This window comes from Lotus japonicus, chromosome 5, assembly GCF_012489685.1.
Source record: "Lotus japonicus ecotype B-129 chromosome 5, LjGifu_v1.2".
Classification (NCBI taxonomy): Eukaryota; Viridiplantae; Streptophyta; class Magnoliopsida; order Fabales; family Fabaceae; genus Lotus; species Lotus japonicus.
In genome coordinates, this window is record NC_080045.1 from 38,985,210 (window position 1) to 39,003,374 (window position 18,165).

An 18,165-nucleotide genomic window follows, 5' to 3' on the forward strand; every position below is an offset into this window, starting at 1 on the left:
ACAGTGCTTTATGTCTTATCTGACCAAATTGAGAACTCTGGACCACAGAGCAATGTCAGCCAGATCTAACACGTGTAAAGTGAAGATTTATTTGTGGAAAAATTCTATGTAAAAATATATATTTATTAAATTAGACATTTTATACACTTTCATTTTTCAAATTCACATGACGATATATTTTATTTAAATTCTATGTTTTTCATGTTTATTCTCCCCGTGCTTGGCACGGGTACAAACACTAGTATATCTATGTATAAAAAAATTACTAGCCTATCATTATACAGTCCCTATGCATTTCAATCTAGACATTTTTCATTCTTTCATGTTATATTCTATTTTTTAAAATTCCTATATCACCTTTGATTTTCTGATGCTTCTATAAATATGAAAGAAGTTAAATTTCTACTAGCTAAATACGCAATTACATCTTACAGATGAACCTGAACCGCCTGACCATCAGATTCTAGTTGATCTCTAAGCAACATCGGATCCAACAAATGTAGTCTTGGATATAATACAGAAGTCCATTGTTCCGCGGTTTGAGAACAAAGAAAAAGCTTTTATTATATTTCAAATAAATTTTTTTAGGGATCAAAACAAAAAGTTTCAAATTTTGTAGGGCTAAAACATATTTAACTCTTAAATAAATTTTGACAAAACTTGTCATGGATAAATTTGGAAATTAAAATATCAAAGATGATTGGTTGACACATAGACGCGGAAAGGAAGATAGTTGTAATCCATAGCTGTCATTGTTCCTGTAGAATAGGGAGATGTAATGAGGCATGCCATAATAGGGAAACTATAACTAATAGTAAGTTAAATGCCACCTAAAATAGACGCATGCGGTTGGAACTGGTTTTCTTGTCATCATAAATACAAACAATACAACCTTTCCTTCTTATTAGTAATAAAAGAAAAATGTTTGAAACATATAATTAACCCTTACATGAAGCACTATAGAAACTGAAAAGTCCCATATATTGAAGAAAAAATGGATCTTGATCACCTTGGATGTTACAATGTAACTATTCTTAATCCCAATCGAATATGGCAAACTGGTAATGTTCTAAAATCGGAGCTGCCTATTATCGCAGTTCAAGTTGTCTGGAGTGCAATGATGTCTCGTCTTTTCTTCTTTGCTTATAAACCCTTGAAGGTATGAAAAACGGTAGAAAGGGGGGTTTGAATAACGTTTTCAGTATAAAACTTCCACCTTAAAGATTTTGACAAATCTTTCGAGAACTTAAGTGCTAAAGATAAGAGATAGAAAAGTACACAAGGATTTTATCCTGGTTCACTTGATAAATCACTCAAGCTACTCCAGTCCACCCGTTAAGGTGATTTCTTCCTTCTTAGAATGAAGGCAATCCACTAATCAGGTAAGAGTTACAACTGCACTTGAAACCTACAAGTGACTAACAATTACACTGACTTAGCTCACACTAAGATTCACTCTCTTAGTCTTCTCTAGGATCCGATCAGCCTTGATCTCCTAAAGGAACTAAACAAACTGTTTATCAAAGAATTGTTTACAAGAGATTTGCTTCTAAAAAGCTAATAGTAAACTCAATGAATTTCAGATGAAAGAAAGCTTAGAAGAATTTAAGTTTGTCTTGCGCGTATGTGAATGCTTCTAGCCGCTTCTTTCAGTCTTCAGCCTCTTTATATACTCCAAGGATTAGGGTTGAGCGTTGCATGGGAAATGCTACCGTTGGAGGGCAGTTCTGGAAAATCCAGCTTCTGCTGTGTCTGAGACTGTTAGGTAGGTCGTCAGGAAGGTACAGTTGCTTTTGTACTTGGATAGCGACTTGACCTTTAAACCTAGAACACTTCTGATCAGGGGAATGCTTCATATTGGAACTTGTGAAGCCGGTTGATCAGAGTCAGAGGGAAAGCCCAGATCCTCTGACCATTGTTTCTTCTGATTCTGAACTTAGAGGGAAGAACATGGTCTTCAGAGTATCTTGCTTCTGGACAACAGAATTTCACTAATCAGCTTCTAGATCTTCAGAGTCTTCTACACCATCAGAATATCTGAGCCTTCAGTGTTTCTTGGTTATCAGACTTTCTGGATCTTCAGAGCTTCTAGTGACTGAGTCCACATCAGAGTTTGTATAACTTCAGAACTTCTGAAGCTTTTCCACTGTTCATACTGAACATGGTGAATGCGAAAGCGTTGCTTGGGTCGCTCTTTATACACAGTGCTTCTGATTTGTGTGAGATTGAGTTGAGGTCAGAGCCTGTAAATAGCACACTCAGAAAAACACGTTAGAGTACCACAATTGTTCATATCAAAAGGTTAACTTGTAATCATCAAAACATAGAGTTGTACTACTAGATCAAAACTTGATCTTACAATCTCCCCCTTTTTGATGATGACAAAACTAAGATTTTTGATGAACAATTCTTAAACATTAAACTGAATTCACTCAGAGTTTAGAGATATAGAATAAGACTTATCCTGATGTGAATAGTTTATCTTGCTCATTCTGAATTCAAGTCACTGCTTGATTCTGAGCTTAGCTCCCCCTGAATCTAATACTTGATGAAAACGTTAGTAAAGTCTAGATTCTGAGCTAAATGATATAAGAGTTCAGAGTGAAAAACTTATGACATAGATGAAAATCGAGTAATCAGAGCGCATAAGTAATCAGAGTCACGGACAAGGTATCAGAGTCTTGGGTATCAGAGTCAACTTGGAATCACTTCAGAAGAAGTGAAATGTATTCCTTGTATTTGCCCAGTGACACATCTATGGTCATGAAGGTGGAACTCTTAAATTCTCCAAAAGAGAAAAAATAAATCACACTAACACATCAAAAACTGGGTTTACTCCCCCTTTTTGTCATAAGCAAAAAGCTTGGGGTGTGAAAAACTTAGCTTGAAGTACAAGGTACTCCCCCTTAGAGAAGGTCTAAGTTTAAAGAAAATGAAAACGATGCAAGAATCAGAGGTAGGCGAAATGAATAGAAGAGTTAATGCAAGAGAAGAACGTTTACCACCGGTCAAGGGAGTAAAGAGAAGGGACAGTTACCAAGAATTTAATCTCGAGAAACTGTAGGAGCATTAACTTTCAGAGAGAAAGTGAAGCCTATATAAAGAGTGGGAGAGAGAGGTAAGCTTCACAACTCGAACAATTTTCAGTAAGGAGAAAAATGGCATCATACATCGTAGCACTAGAAGAGCTGAGGAAGAAGGCCTTCGAGGAGGACTTGTTCCTGAACATCAGGCATCCAGAGGGTACAACGACCATCTCGGAGCTGACACGGACACTGCTGGAGGAGGACCTGCGTCCAGAGTTGAAGAGAGACTTGAGGGAATTTCTTGCCTTCGTGGAGGAGGTGCAAGAACTCAGCCGGCTTGAACTCAAGCTGCTGGAAGAAAAAGAGATCTTGGAAGAGAAGCTCAAGACTGCAGAAGAGATTCTGGATAGGGATGAGCTAAAAGACAGGCTCAACAACATCCAGCATGTACTGGAGCGTCTGGAGAAGGATAGGTCAGAGCAGCGCCAGGAGTGCAGAAGAATGAGGAGGGATCCTCCATTCTAGACTTTAGGGAAAGAATGTATGATGTAAACATAAAGAGATTATGAATAAAAAGATTTTTGCAAACACATGTGACAAAAATATATATAGATATGCATAGATAATCACAAACGAACAAAGTAGAATAATTAAATAAAAAGAAACAGAAGTTAACAAAAATAAAACAACGTTAAAGAAAAAGAAAAGCGAAGAGATCCTAAAACTAGGGTTTATCAGTTCGACGCAGAAGTTCCATCATCATGTGCTTCATTTCAATTAGCATGGATTCATGAGTGTCAAGACGCTGTTCCATGATGTCGAGTCTGGACGAGCTTGACTGAGTAGAACTGGAAGGAACATTCTGAGCAGATTGAGGAGCTGGAATGGAAGCAGAAGCAGCAGAAGTAAACACTACTGGTGCAAGTGCTTGGCATCTAAGAGCTTCAGCCTCAGCTTCAAGTCGTTCTGCCTCTAATCTGGCTTGTTCAGCTTGAGCTGCTGCTTGACGTGCAGCTTCTTCTGCTTGAGCTTTCTTTCTCTTAGCTTCTTCAATAGCTTCAAGAAGCTTATGTCTCTGTTCTTGTTCATGAAGAGCCACCCTTCGAGCAAACCTTTGCTTTGCAGCCTCGATCCTCTGACTTCCTTCTGCATGCAGGAGCTGCATCATAATTGGAACTTGAGCCACTAGCCAAGTGCCCAGATTGTTCCACTCATCAGCCACATGTTCAGCATTCTCACTTAGGTCAGTCTGACCGTGCACATTGCGTAGCATCAAAGAGGCTTCATGATAGAAAATATTGATGCACTCAGAGAGAGATGTGGGTCGGAGGTGAGTGTAAGGAATTATGGAGAGGTTGGTTTCAGGAGAGGCTGGGTGATTGCTGCTGTGAGCTTCAGAGGCACCTTGTGGAGAGCCAATGTTAAACATTTGAGCATTGGGTTCAGAGGTTCCAAGGTGAGGTTCTGAAGTTTCAACCAGAGGATGGGGTGATCTAACCGAGGATTGGTTAGACACATAATGTTCTGGTTCAGGTTCTGGTTGAATAGGCTCTTGTTGGTCTGGGGCAGGGTGAGCTTGTTGAGCCAAAGGGTCTGCCTCATGTAAAGGATTGGCCAAGATAGGTTCATCTGGGTCAACTAGACGTTCAGGTCTAGGGCCAGGATATCTCCTAGGGCTTGGACAAGTGAGATAATACTCTTCTAAGGTAGACACTTTTTCTTTTCTGACCTCCATGAATTTTCTAAAAGATTCAGAGTTATTGGAGGGAGAAGAGTCAGCAACATTGGTTGGGAAGGATACAGGTGTAAAGGCTGTGGAAGAGTCTGTATCCGTGGGTCTGAGAGCCAGTCGTTCTGATGCTCTTGGGACAGAGTGATCAGAGGTTCTGGGTCCAGGTTCTGTTTGGGTAGGCTCTGGTTGTTCATGAATGATGGGTTCAGAAGTTAATGGGTTGTACGGGATGGTAATGGGGGAGGTTGGTTCTTCTGACCTAGAGGGTTGGTTCTGGAGCAAATTCCAGAGAGGTGCTTCAGTAGGGGAAGGTTGAAAGAACGAAGATCTTGGGGAATGTGGTGGAGAGGTGGTTTGTGCAGCTGGTTGGGATTCGGGAATAGGAGTGAGGGGATTTGAAGAGTGTTTGAGCATGGCAGATATGGGGAGTGCATCAAATAAATTCAAATCATCATCAGAAGCAATCGCAGACTTACTTGAATGTGCTGATGATCTTGTCACTCTGGCAGGAGTTTCAATCCTTCTGACCACTTCAGCAGCTGGTTCCACCCGAGTAGGCTTCACCACGATTCTGACCTGCTTCTTCTTCTTCTTAGGAGGACCATCCTCATTATCACCATCATCACCATCATCAGGCTTGCTGGTTTCATCTTGCTTTCTCTTGGATTGACCAGCCTTCTTCTTTTTGATCAGAGGGACATCTGATTCCTCAGAAGATTCTTCTAGGATCATCTTCCTCTGAACTTTCTTCTTGGGAGGAGAAGGAAACTCTGGAGCTGGCGGCAGTCTGCTGAAGAAATCATCGAGATCAATTTCGAATCCTTGAGCCCTTAGGTCTTCAACATAGCACCTAATGGCGTCAGGATTGTCTGCCTGTGTCCACAGAGGGTAGTCATTCAGAGGCATCCTTCTACTTCTGATCTCAGAAGATGTGTCTTCATGGGAAGGAGCAATCTTCTTCTTGATTAGGCCCATCTTCTTTAGAGAATTTGCAGTGAAGACATCACTGACAATGGTGGTCAGATCCTCTGTGCATCCAGCATTTATCAGTTCTTGAATGAGGCCACTCTCAATGAAGAGATCAGACAAAAGTCTCCCGAAGGGAATATACTTGATCGCTGACTTGATGGAGGCAGTGGTACGAGACTTCCGGATACATTCCTTCAAGTAGGAGAACAGGAAGTAGGGAAGGCAGATCTTCTTCTGGTCTTGGATGAAGAACAACATCACCTTCTGGTTGAAGTTGATGTAGTCTGGGGAACTGCCCTTTGGTCTCTGGTTTATGCAGTGGAGCAAAATTTTGTGCCAGATCCTGAGCTTGGGATGAAGGTCCATCACCTTGTAATTCGTCTTGCCCGGTTTGTAATTGGTGTACAGGGCCTTGTTGATCTCATCCTTCGTCTTGGGTTTCAGCTTCGATTCCGTGAATTGGAAACGATACCCAAAAGCAGTGTCTGCACCCAGCAAATTCACGAAAGACTTCTCTGTGATGATGATCTTTCTTCCAAGAATGTGAGATACCACCTGAGTATCATCGCAGTCGGCGTGCTTCCAGAATTCCTTGATCAGTTTATCATACACCGGTCCTCGAAGTCTGTTGAAGTAATTTCCCCAACCTTGAACTTGGACTTCAGGACGAAGATCATACCCATTTGTAGCCAGGTTGTCGAGGTCGAATCTCCATTCTGCCAGGACTTGAAGTTCCTCATGAGCATAAACGCAATGAACGGCACAGCCCCGTTCTGCAATTGGAATAATCTGCTCTTGAGCTTGACCTTGATCTTGTGTCGGATTCTCAGGGCCCCTTTGACCCGTTGCTAGACCAACTACCATGTGAGGGAACTGGGTTGCATCTGCAGTAGCTCTTCTGGTTTGACTCACCATTTTTGAAGTGGTTGAAGGTTTGAGGTAGAAGATGAAGGTTGAAAGATGAAGAGAGATCGAGAGAGAAAACGAGGATAAGCGGTTTTGAAATAGCAGAGAGAGAGAGAGTAAAAACCGGAAGTGAAAGAGATCGTGTGTGTATAGTGGGTTTTGACAAATAACCGTTGTTGATTCAAAAAGCAATTTAAGATCAACGGTTGAAAATTAAAGATAGATAGTAACAGTAAATACACACATCACACACAGGAGAGAAGCACATCTACACGCAATCATAACAGACTGTCACACGGGCACAAGGAACTATGCATCAGAAATACTGACACACGTGTTGCTGTCTCAGCTTCAGAGTCAGTACCAGTGGGTACACACACTCTGATTGAGTTACCTTCTGGACTAGACATCTTCTGATCAAGAAGTATCATAGTCAGAGGTTCTGATCCATCTTCACTCTGGACAAAAGTCCATGTTCAGATTTTTCAGAATAAAATTAAATCTATCCTCTGCTAGGGGCTTTGTAAAGATATCTGCCCATTGATGGTCAGTATCAACAAACTTCAGAAGAAGTACGCCCTTCTGTACATAATCTCTAATAAAGTGATACTTTACCTCAATGTGCTTTGCCCTTGAATGCAAGATAGGATTCTTACTCAATGAGATTGCAGCAGTGTTATCACAATAGATTGGGATATTGCTCTCAAGGATCTGATAATCCTCCAGCTGATGCTTCATCCAGAGCATCTGAGTGCTGCATATTGCTGCTGAGATATATTCTGCCTCTGCAGTTGATAGTGCAATGGTTGATTGCCTCTTGCTTGCCCATGAGACTAGATTGCTTCCCAGAAATTGACAATTTCCAGAAGTACTTTTTCTCTCTGTTCTATCTCCAGCATAATCAGCATCACAATAACCTGAAAGCTTATACTCTGATGTTTTCTTATACATCAAGCCAAGGTTAGTGGTGCCTTTCAGATACCTTAGGATCCTCTTAACAGCAGTTAAGTGGGTTTCCCTTGGATTTGATTGGAAACGAGCACATAAATGAACACTAAATAATATGTCTGGCCTAGATGCAGTTAAGTATAGAAGTGAACCTATCATGCCACGATAGAGCTTCTGACATACTTTACCACTTTTATCTTCTTTCTCCAGAATGCATGTAGGATGCATTGGAGTCTTGGCCACTGTAGATTCCAGCATATTGAACTTCTTCAGAAGTTCTTTAGTGTACTTGCTCTGATGGATATATGTTCCTTCTGGTGTCTGATCAACTTGTATTCCCAGAAAGTACTTTAATTCTCCCATCATACTCATCTCAAATTCAGCCTGCATCATCTCAGAAAATTCTTTGCATAGAGATTGATTAGCAGAACCAAATATAATATCATCAACATAAATTTGCACAATTAAGATATCATCTTATAAATGTTGTTCTTCCTCTTGCTGTTAAACAGAACAGAGCCATCGATTTGACTTACAGCCCGGCAGGACTTTTGATTGAATATAACATCATAACCCTTGTCAGCTAATTGACTTAGACAATAAGTTATGTGTTAAGCCGTCTACCAATAACACATTATCAATGCATGGACTACTATCTACACAAATAGTACCAGTACCAACAATTTTACCCTTTTCATTTCCTCCAAAGCCAACTTCGCCTCCAGGCTTAAGTTTCAGCTCTCAGAACATACGCCTTTCTCCCGTCATGTGACGCGAGCATCCACTGTCCAGATACCATGATTGGTGTTTCAGTGGAGCTATCAAGGATATCTGCAACATAGATAATCTTGTCCTTAGGTACCCACTTTCTGGGTCCTCTCTTGTTAGTTACCCCAGAGGTTCTGATCACCTTGGGTGTCTCAACATGATATTTTAAAGGAATATTTGCATGATATTTAGTCATAGAGAAGGATCCCTTTTTAAGAGGGTTTTTAGCAACTTTAGCAGGTACAGGATCAGGCAATATGGTACCAGAGGGAACAAAGCATTCATACAAGGATTTAGCTTTAGACACAGAGGGCTCATTTCTAATTGGTTTAGAATAGCCAATGCCATGCATTCCATTTCTGCTTACGCCATAGATCATTGAAGCCATTAAGCTTCTATCCACGCTTTTAGCTAGGAATCTTTGAAAAGACTTTTCATACTTAGATTCATTTCTACAATCAGAGGCATCACAGGCAACAATTTCTTCTAACTTAGCAATCTGGTTCTTAAGCACAGAGTTAGAATTGATCAAGGCATGATTATCATTTTTCAAATCAGAAATAATTTTCTCATGTTCAGAAGGAGTCTTGGAAACAGCAGATAAGTTCTTTTTCAGCTTCTTATGCTTAGACAATAAGGAGTTATACTTATCCATGATATCAGACAATGCATGTTTCAGTTCAGAGGTAGAGAAAGAAGCGAATACCTCATTTTTATCGTCTGAGTTAGGATTTCCTTCTGATTCTGAGTCAGAGTCAACAGCTCCCTTTGACTCTGCTTCCTTGTCTTTGACAATAGCCATGAGTCCTTGGACTTCACCATCAGAGTCAACATCCTCTGACTCTGATTCATCAAATGTCACCATCAGACTCTTCTTTGTCTTGAAGTGCTTCTTTGGCTTCTTGTCCTTCTTCAACTTTGGACAGTCACTTTTGTAGTGCCCTGATTCTTTGCACTCAAAGCATGTGACTTCCTTAAGTGAGGACTTCTTCTGACCTGAGGATTCAGACTTTCCTTTTGCCTTTCCAGAGCCTTTGTATTTGCTCTGCCTGTGCTTCCAGATGCGATTGAGTCTCTTGGAGATCAGAGTCAGCTCATCTTCATCAGAATCTTCTGATGCTTCTTCAGATTCCTCTTCTTCAGCTTGAAGAGCTTTTGACTTCTCAACCTTAGCCTTTTCAGATTTAGATTTCAAGGCTATGGACTTTTTCCTCAGATCTTGCATCTCTGAGCGCTTCAGCTCATGGCATTTCAAAATGCTGATGAGTTCTTCTAAACTCATATTCTCAACGTCTCTCGTGAGCTCTATTGAAGTCACTAAAGGCATCCAACTTTCAGGAAGACACCTGATGACCCTTATGACATGATCTTTTGTTGTGTAGCTCTTGTTGAGAGGTCGTATGCCAGCTACAAGCAACTGAAATCTGGAGAACATTTCTTCAATGGACTCATTTGGCTCCATGATGAAGGATTCATACTTTTGGATCAAAGACAATGCCTTTGATTCTTTGACTTTCTTGTTTCCTTCATGAGACATCTTCAGAGATTCGAAAATGCCTTTCGCAAACTCACGATCTGTAATCTTCTGGTACTCTTCATAGGAAATAGCACTTAGAAGAATTGCTCTTGCTTTGTGATGTTGTGAGTACAGCTTCTTTTGATCTGCAGTCATCTCTGACCTTGGGATCTTCTTGCCATCTGCATCAACTGGACGCTCGTAGCCATCCACAATAATATCCCAGAGATCTGCATCGAAACCCAGAAAGAAACTTTCTAGTCTATCTTTCCAACATTCGAACCTTTGACCGTCGAACATAGGAGGCTTTGCATTGTAACCATCTCTTTGAGTTTCACTGGTGGTGGCAGCCATTGTTTTTCACACCGGCCCGGATCACTGAACACTGTTAGGTGTGGTAATCAGAACTTGCGCTCTGATACCAATTGAAGGTATGAAAAACGGTAGAAAGGGGGGGTTTGAATAACGTTTTCAGTATAAAACTTCCACCTTAAAGATTTTGACAAATCTTTCGAGAACTTAAGTGCTAAAGATAAGAGATAGAAAAGCACACAAGGATTTTATCCTGGTTCACTTGATAAATCACTCAAGCTACTCCAGTCCACCCGTTAAGGTGATTTCTTCCTTCTTAGAATGAAGGCAATCCACTAATCAGGTAAGAGTTACAACTGCACTTGAAACCTACAAGTGACTAACAATTACACTGACTTAGCTCACACTAAGATTCACTCTCTTAATCTTCTCTAGGATCCGATCAGCCTTGATCTCCTAAAGGAACTAAACAAACTGTTTATCAAAGAATTGTTTACAAGAGATTTGCTTCTAAAAAGCTAATAGTAAACTCAATGAATTTCAGATGAAAGAAAGCTTAGAAGAATTTAAGTTTGTCTTGCGCGTATGTGAATGCTTCTAGCCGCTTCTTTCAGTCTTCAGCCTCTTTATATACTCCAAGGATTAGGGTTGAGCGTTGCATGGGAAATGCTACCGTTGGAGGGCAGTTCTGGAAAATCCAGCTTCTGCTGTGTCTGAGACTGTTAGGTAGGTCGTCAGGAAGGTACAGTTGCTTTTGTACTTGGATAGCGACTTGACCTTTAAACCTAGGAGACTTCTGATTAGGGGAATGCTTCATATTGGAACTTGTGAAGCCGGTTGATCAGAGTCAGAGGGAAAGCCCAGATCCTCTGACCATTGTTTCTTCTGATTCTGAACTCAGAGGGAAGAACATGGTCTTCAGAGTATCTTGCTTCTGGACAACAGAATTTCACTAATCAGCTTCTAGATCTTCAGAGTCTTCTACACCATCAGAATATCTGAGCCTTCAGTGTTTCTTGGTTATCAGACTTTCTGGATCTTCAGAGCTTCTAGTGACTGAGTCCACATCAGAGTTTGTATAACTTCAGAACTTCTGAAGCTTTTCCACTGTTCATACTGAACATGGTGAATGCGAAAGCGTTGCTTGGGTCGCTCTTTATACACAGTGCTTCTGATTTGTGTGAGATTGAGTTGAGGTCAGAGCCTGTAAATAGCACACTCAGAAAAACACGTTAGAGTACCACAATTGTTCATATCAAAAGGTTAACTTGTAATCATCAAAACATAGAGTTGTACTACTAGATCAAAACTTGATCTTACAACCCTTTCACCAACCTCGTCTCATATCACAGATCTCTGTAAGTGTAACATATAATTCAAGTTCTTCAGTTTATCATATCTTTAATTACACTTTAACCTCTAAAATGTGCATTTATTTGATTTTTAACTGTTTTAAAAAAGAGAATATTACCTTTTAGGATTTTTAAGAATGATTTGTATTTGTTTACCTTAATCAAAATCATATTTTTTTATTCTCACATCTATAATAATAGATTTTTCTGATAAACTAATCAAAGTAACTATTTTAAATAATATTTTGTAGTTTCTTTCTAACTAATGATTTTTCAAAAATTGTTTTTTATACATGAGAAAGATAAATTGCACACTCCGGTGATCCATCCCCGGACCTCCCCCACCCTGATTCATATGTCTCATAGTTCCTGTCACTTGAGCTATCATTCGGGGACTTCAAAAGTTGAAACAAAACAAACCCACTATTCAAATTCAGATTTTACTATTATAATGAATGAATCAATATAAAACTTGTTGTTTTATGTTCTAATAATTTGTTTGTTTGTATGCAAAATGCAGGTGGGTATCCTACTAACTTACCCATTCTTAGGGAAGTTTGAGTTTATACACAGGTTCATTTTTCCAGTAGAAGGTGTCCTTAACATCGAAGTGTTGGCACACTTTGGTTTGATATATTATGCCTTTCTCACCGGGCTAGAAATGAACTTGAACACCATTCTTCACGCGAAAAAAAGGCGGTGAGCATAGCCGCTGCTGGGATCATTTTCCCCACGGTTGTTGCACCCGACCTTTATTATCTGCATCGAAGACTCTATAAATCTGACCCTCATGAACGCTTGACCATAATGGAGGAAAGTACAATAAGCGGTTATTTGATCTGGACTCTAGTTCTCACCGTGACAGGTTTCCCGGTGGTGGCTCACACGCTTTCCGAGCTCAAGCTCCTATACACCGGTCTTGGTAAGAACGCTGTAACCACCGCAATGATCAGCGATACCTACAGCTGGATTCTGTTCATGCTGTTGATTCCATTCTCGACCATTGGTGAGAAGGCAGTGTACTCCGTCGCGAGCACCACAATCTTCATCTTAGTCTGCATCTTTTTAGTACGTCCAATCCTTGTGCGGATTATCGATCGTAAGACGGAGAATGGCGATTGGGATGATGATGAATTAGTGTATGTGGTGATGGGGGTTTTGGTTTGTTCGTTAATTACTGACGTTCTAGGAACACATTCAGTTGTTGGGGATTTTGTGTACGGATTGATTTTACCTCATGGGAGGTTCGCCGACTATCTGATATTAGTTTCAGATGATTTTGTCGGTGGATTTTTTGGGCCTCTCTACTTCATTGGAAGCGGAATGAGGCTGACGTTCACATCAATGTTCTTCCAGGGGCATTGGCCCTTTACAGTGTTGATTGTGCTCTTGTTGTGTACCCTCAAGATTGTTAGCACTTTGCTTACAACTTTCTTCTTTGGCATGCGTGTTCAAGATGGTTTGTCCTTAGGCTTGATTCTCAATTCCAAAGGTGCTATGGCATTGATCATGCTCAGCATGGCTTGGGACAGAACGGCATTTAATTAATATATTAATAGAAAGTATACATGCATTGAGCACGTCGTGTGAATGGTGTTTGAATTTCTTGTCCCATGAACAAAAACTTAAAATTTTATTGGTGAGACAGAAAATCAAGCACAATTTGTGCACATAAGATTTTTATATGGTGTGGATAAGTTTAAGGTATGAAAGAAATGTTATTCATTTTCATCATATGTTGTTGCAGATTTTTACGATACCGACCTATGCTGTGGCTACTTCAGCTGTAGTTCTAATGACCATGGTAGTTGCGCCCATCATCAACATCGTCTACAAGCCAAGAAAGAGATTTGAGCAGAACAAGATAAAGACCATACAAAAGCTAAGAGTTGATGCAGAGCTTCGAATCCTAGCATGTGTCCACAACAATCGCCATGCTACAGGAATGATAAGCCTCATCGAATCCTTCAACCCGACGAGACTCTCCCCAATGCACGTCTTCGCTCTTTTCCTCATTGAACTTACCGGACGCGGAGCAGCCCTTGTTGCCGCCCACATGGCACAACCTATCAGCCAGGTCGGAGAACAAAACCTGACCAAATCTCAAGCAGAGTTTGAAAGCGTCAACCACACCTTCCAATCATTAGGTGAGAAAGAATAAACCTACATTTTCGCCTTAAAATATTTTATATTACCTCTTTCAATTAGTTATTTTTTTTGAAAGTCAATTAGTAATTATTTATTTTAATTAATTGTCTTAAATTTTCATTCTCCTCTTCTCTTACCATTTTTTATTGGTTTCTATTCTCGGCAGCTGAGGCCTACAATGCTGTGAGAGTCCAAGCCTGGAACGTGGTGTCAGCCTACGCAACCATTCACGAGGACATATACAATGCGTCCAATGAGAAACGTACGAGCTTAATTCTCCTTCCGTTCTACAAACACTTAACCTCGGAAGCGTCACTTGAAACCACAAGTGTCGCGTACAAAGACATCAATCAAAACGTGATACAAGGCGCACCTTGTTCCGTTGAAATATTCGTGGATCGCGACTTCGGGTTGTTGCCCAAAAGCGACATTCGTATTCTCATGCTGTTTGTTGGAGGGTCGGACGACCGTGAAGCCTTGGCCGTTGCATGGAGGATGGCCGGGCATCCGGGAATCCAACTATCAGTTGTTCGAGTTCTCTTGTTGGATGAAGCTGCAGAGGTGGATACTACACATCACAGTGAAGCACAGGGAATACTGAATGTTGTAATGGATAGTGAGAAGCAAAAGGAGTTGGATGATGAGTACGTGAGTGCGTTTCGGCTCACCGCGGTGAACAATGACGACTATATCTCGTACTCGGAGGTTGATATCCATAATGGTGAGGAAATACCTATGGTACTGAATAAGCTAGACAAGCTTTCTTGTGACTTGTACATAGTGGGACAAGGAAATTGTAGGAGTTCTCGTGTTTTTTCAAGTTTGTTGGAATGGTGTGATTGCTTTGAGCTTGGAGTGATAGGGGATATTTTGGCGTCTAACAATTTTGGGTCGAGGGCTTCTGTGCTGGTTGTGCAACAATATGGGTATGGAGGAATGGTTTTGGAAAAGAATTTAAAACATGCGACTACTAATATTGATGACTTTGAGACTCTTGTTGTGAAGGCGGAATGAGGGAAGAAACAATATTTAAATGATTGATTGTTTATTGCAAGGGCTTTGCTTGATTCGTTATCTTTTGAAGATGTGAGGAAGTTTCATGTTGTAACCATATGTACTTTTGTTTGAGATTAGAATTGATATTGCGACACTTTGAGACTTGAAAAGAAAGAAAAAGGAAACAAGTTTGATATATTCACACTAAATTTTTCTTCTCATTTCATTAACTTTTTCTCTTCATTTCCCTTCTGTTTTCCTATCACATCATTCATCACATCTCTCTTCTATTTCTATTTCTCTCATGTTGGGCGTGGGTGAAAGATGTGGACACACATCATTTTCCAATTAATGAAAACTTATTTGTGAACATTTCATGGTCATACAAAGTAAATATTCTAAATAAGAAGAGTGAATGCGAAACCTTAAGAAAAAAAAAGAGCAAATAAGCTACCACGGTCTATAAAAAAATGAATCATTGTGGTACATTTAATGAAAATTCGACTACAACTATAGATATATTATTTTAAAAATTCAAGGATAGTGATTCACCATGCAACAGTTACAGAAATATGACCTCCTCTTCCCGAGTTATGATATATTCACATCTCTCACCTCTTTTCCACCTCTATTTTCTACCTATATCTTTCTTCTCTATCAATCAAATCATCTATCACATCTTTAATTTCTCTCTCTTTTCTTCCTATCTCTCACCTCCTCCATCTCTTTCCACCTCAAAGATGAGGTGTGAATCGAACATTATTCCTTCTTCCCTTTTCCACCACCACCTAGTCATTTTCGGTAACATATCAACTCCGGTCACAACCATTTCAGAGACCATGTGAAATGAGGACACTCACATTAAAAAGCTGCCATATTATTTAATGGCATATATCTTGAATTTCTGATTGTTGTGTGCATTAATTGAGAGCGAGTGAGTTGAATTTAATGGAGAATATAATGACTTTGAGAACTTTAGTTTGTGGTAGCGTGAATGGAGGTGAATGGGTTACCATGAATGTTGTACTAATTGCTAGTATTATGGTGAGGATCGAGGCCCGATGATGGTGTTGGTGGTGAGTTTTATTTATAAAGAATATGATGATGCATATCATAATCTATTTGTGATGGTATTGACCAATTAGATTTGAGTTTAGTTAAGTAGTAATTGACTTGCACGTAATGTGGTAATTAACGTGAGTAGTGAAGTGAGTACACCACACTAATTACAACATTACGTGAAAGCCAATTATCACATAAGTAACTCAAATTTGATTGGTCAATACCACCTCAAATAGATTCTGATCTGCATCCACGTATTCCCTATATATAAAACTCACCACCAATACCACAACACTATCATTGGGCCTCAATCATCACCATTACACGAACAAATAGCACAATATTCTTTGTAATCCATTCTCCTCCATTCACACTCCCAACAAACAAACGTTGTCAAGCTCATCAGGTTCTCTATTACATTCAACTCACTCCATTACTCTCTCAATTAACGCAAAACATACATAATACCCACCTACATATTTGGATGCAGGAGGTTCGGTGATTTTTTGAAATCCAGTGATCGGACAACCATGAACTCGACAAAATGTTCAAGCAAGAAAGGTAAAACAAAGTATAAAGGAGGGGTTTCATTGGTATCAGTCGTCACAATGGAAGCAAATTGTAGAAAAGAAAGAAATCAATTTTATGCTTAATGCTTCCATTTCAACTTTAATCATGTGTTTTATTACCTAGAAAATGACTTGAGTGTAATTCAGATATAAACTTAGCAATTATGGTAAAGATCAAAATACCTTCTTACTCATCAATCCAGATGAACTCTTCAAACCTCCCAAGCTTTTGTTCCTCTAGGGTTTAGCCGCGCGAAATCTTTAACTCTACAACTCTTTGATTTTTCTCATGAGATTATGTTCTTCCTTCAGATCCCAATTTTTGTTAGTTTTAGTGCCCAATGCTTCCCATTTCCGCGGTGAAGTTTCATTTGCACTTTCCCCCTTTTTTTCTTCTTTCATATGTTCATCTCAAATCGACCTTACTCATGTGATTTAGGGCCTCATTGGTTGGCTTTAATTCTAATTGAGTTTTTTTGGGTATGGATTTTAACCATATTTTAACAATTTTTTTGTCTTATCTATTGATTATATTTCGTTTTCCCTTCTATTGGTTGAATAAGCATATTGAGAACCTGCATTTCAGTGGATTGATGATGTACGTGCCAGAGATTGATGTAGGTGGGGCTTTCATGGCAGGTGGAGCAGAGGAGGGGAGATTTAGAAAGATGGAGAAACAGTGAAAGCTAAAATCCCCAGAATTAATTATAACAGGAAATCAAGGTGAAGTTCAAAATTGTTCTACTTTCATCACTCAGGATTGGTAAAAATAATGAGATAACTTGCATCTTTGATGTTTGCTTTGATTTTTCACTCTGAAGTAAGACCTGAGTGAACTGACAACACAATAAAGGATATAACTTTTAGACATAGAAAGTGAATCCCCATTATCACCATTCTCATTCTTGATTTCAAAACCTCTTCGAAATGACTCAGATTTCATGTTTTCAAGAACTTCATTTGATTCTTTCCATGATTATCACTAGGGTAAGATCTCAATCTTAACTCCGTGTTTTTATTGCTACTCCCTTTTCTTTATTATGATTTTTTCCTTCTGCTAATGATACTTTATCCTTGTCCCAATGTACTTATTTGCTTCTACTCAAATATATATATATATATATATATACCAAGAGGGGGTCGGAAGCAGAAGGAGGGGGATGAGAAGAGGATTAAGAGAAGTAGGACGCCACCACGGAGGGGCTTCTTGCAGAAAAATAGATTGCAGAAATTAAAAACAGGAATTAAAACAGGAGGCTCAGCCTTCCATAAACAGAAAAATAAAACTTGAACAAGATATATATTACATAAACATAGATTACAAAACTGAAACTTAAAAACTGAAAAACTGAAACTTAAAAACAGAAAAGATTGAAAGAAAGGAAAACTGAAGGAGAACTTACAGAAGGAATTCTCTCAGTGTTTCTCTCTCTAAACTCTCTATCTAAGCTCTACCAAACTCTGATTAACAAGGTTCAGAATGAGCCTATTTAAAGAAAAGATTGGACACTGTTTGAATAGTTCCGGTTGAATAGTTCCGGTAGACGGTACTATTTGACTGGCACTATTTGCTACAGTAAAAAGTCAATTTTACTGTTGCTACAGTACAAAAATTGAAACAAAATGATTACAAGACGACAAACTTAGCAGAAGTCATCATCATCTGATTCTGTGGTTTGGACAAAATCTGACGACCCAAGAGAGGATGGCTCGGAGACTTTGTGTTGAGGGGCCTTTGAAGATGAGGCCTGCTCAATTGGCTCCTTCAATAATTGAAGAGCAGATTGAAGATTTCTTAGCAAGTCTTCTTCTGTTGAAGCTCCTGCAAGGGCCGCTGTGATGTGGGCCTTTTGATTTAGCA

At 39.5% G+C, this 18,165-nt stretch overlaps 1 pseudogene; it reads left to right on the plus strand.

Moving 5' to 3' along the window:
- The first annotated feature begins 994 nt into the window (after positions 1–994).
- LOC130719524 (cation/H(+) antiporter 15-like) lies at positions 995–14,691 on the plus strand (annotated as a pseudogene).
- Positions 14,692–18,165: the final 3,474 nt, after the last annotated feature.